The 2,544-nt window shown below is 35.8% G+C and overlaps 1 pseudogene; it reads right to left on the bottom strand.

Annotated features, from left to right (window-relative positions):
- Window positions 1-1,202: 1,202 nt before the first annotated feature.
- LOC136000177 (histone-lysine N-methyltransferase SETMAR-like) lies at window positions 1,203-2,229 on the bottom strand (annotated as a pseudogene).
- Window positions 2,230-2,544: the final 315 nt, after the last annotated feature.

The following is a 2,544-nucleotide window of genomic DNA, read 5'->3' as shown; positions in this document are numbered from 1 at the left end:
AACAGATGTAAAAATGTTCCTGAAGTCTAGGACAAATGAACATTACATCATGCTATGATGTTTTCTATGTTCTATGTTGTTTTTTAGATTACATCTCACTTTGGTACGAATAACAGGAAATGTAGAGCAGACACTTCTGAAAAATTCAAAAATTCTAGGTTTTGTGACCTTAGAAGCATAATACATCATTAAGAAACTGAAAATCTATTACTTACAAATGATGACCACACCCGTACTTTTAAAATCACTGTAGAAAAAGTTCAAAATACCAGCATCTAATTGGAATTAATTTTAGATATTTATTATTCTCCAGTGAATTTTTAAAAACTTAAGTTAATTCCCGTGACTCAGGAAAAATACATATAAATAAATAAAAATAAATTATTGCACTGAGATAAAATTACAACTATTTTAGGGGAGTATATTATTTACTTTCTATTAAAATAGTGAGGTACGGGTTTTTTTCAAATCAGTTGGAACAGCTTAGATTCATTGAGGCTGCTGTAGATTTTGTGCTAGAAAGTTTGTATCTTGATAAATGGTTTGTTTATCTACTTGCGTATTTGGCATCATACACAGTCCTTGCTTAAATAGATGGTGATACTAAATCCTCCTTCTCCTGACTTCAAATGTTACACTTTAGCAAAACTGACTGAATCATCCTTTGCTAACTTACCGTAATAAATGTAGGAAATCTGATGAGATTTGATGAAGAAAAAAAGACGAAACACTTATTTTCAGAGCATCTTAGTAGTTTTTGCTCTGACAACTAGAGAGCTTGGAAACACATACCCTGCCTGATGAAACCACTTGTGCAGATACTAAGAGCAATTAGATGCCTGATGATGACCAACTTCTATTTTTTCCAAACAAAAATCCAAAATGAAAACGTTTTGCATGAAATTGTGTTTTGTCAAGCTGTACATTTGAGGAGTTTACCACATTGCATGTCGTCTTATTCTAGCAGTCCCAGGGGGTAGTAATAGAACTATTAAATTATAAAAAACACATATCGCATAAGTCAGGATTAAAACCCAAACCTTTACTGTACTAAAAGGCAAAACTGTTTAGCTGGTGTACTGAGGGTTACCTTAGTTTTCCCATTAATTTAGTTACTGAAATAATAAAGGTTGGTACAAAAGTTATTGTGGTTTTGGACTATGAATTTTAAATCATCATCACTAGGCTCAAACACATCTTTATTAATCAAAATAGGAACCATTACAGTCAACACATTTTTGCCAATGAGCAGTAAGTTTCTTTATTCCTGTCACATAAAAATCCATGCTTTGGGATTTGACAAACTCTTGGAAAGCATTTTCTGCATCCTACTGGTTGTGGAAGCGTTATGCCAGCAAAAGTTGTCAAGATGCCTGAAGAAGTGGTAGTCGGTTGGCAAGAGGTCAGGTGAACATGGTGGATGAGGCAATGCTTTGTAGCCCAACATGTTCAACTTTGGAAGAGTCGGTTGTGTGATGTGCAGACGGACGTTGTTGTAGAGAAGAATTGGTCCCTTTCTGTTGACCAATGCCAGCTGCAGGCATTGCGGTTTTTGGTGCATCTCATCTCTTTGTGGAGCATACTTCTCAGATGTAATGGTTTTGCCAGGATTCAGAAAGCTGTAGTGGATCAAACCAGCAGCAGACCACCAAACAGTGACTATGACCATTTTTTGGTGCAAGTTTTCCTTTGGGAAGTGCTTTGGAGATTCTTCTCTGTCCAGTCACTGAGCTGGTCATTGCTGGTTGTTGTATACAATCCACTCTTCATCACACATCACAATCCGATTGAGAAATGGTTCATTGCTGTGGCTTAGAATAAGAGAAGATGACACTTCAAAATGATGATTTTTTTGATTTTTGGTCAGCTCATGAGGCACCCACTTATCAAGCTTTTTCACCTTTCCAATTTGCTTCAAACGCAGAAAAATTGTAGAATGGTTGTCATCAAGTTCTTTGGCAACTTTTCATGTAGTTGTAAGAGGATCAGCTTTGATAATTGCTCTCGGTTGTTCTCAACTTCTGATGGTCGACCACTATGCTCCTCATCTTCAAGGCTCTCATCTCCTTTGAAAAACTTCTTGAACCACCACTGCACTGTACATTCATTAGCAGTTCCTGGGCCAAACGTGTTGTTGATGTTGCGAGTTGTCTCCACTGCTTTACACTCCATTTTGAACTCGAATAAGAAAATCGCTCAAATTTGCTTTTTGTCTAACGTCATTTCCATAGGCTAACATAAATATAAAATAAACAGGAAGTAATAAGTCAGTAGCAAAAAAAATCAAGCGAGAAAAGTGCATTCAAATGATGTATAACATAACCAAATTTATTTCAGAATGTATTCCAGTATCAAACAGAAAATTTCAACAATGCAAAAGCCACAATTCCTTTTGCACCAACCTAATATTTGACTCTTACTGCAAGTCTTCAAACATGGTAAAGGTCTGTGGTCATAGTATTAATGACTAGTTTGTTCCCTTTCTATAAATCAGACAAGAGAAAAACTTTATGTGCAAAGTGGATAAAAACCTCTCCTGTAAAA

The sequence above is a fragment of the Caloenas nicobarica genome, chromosome 1 (genome assembly GCF_036013445.1).
Source record: "Caloenas nicobarica isolate bCalNic1 chromosome 1, bCalNic1.hap1, whole genome shotgun sequence".
Lineage (NCBI taxonomy): Eukaryota > Metazoa > Chordata > Aves > Columbiformes > Columbidae > Caloenas > Caloenas nicobarica.
The sequence above is the reverse complement of the archived record's forward strand: the minus strand, read 5'-3'. Positions and strand labels throughout refer to the sequence as shown.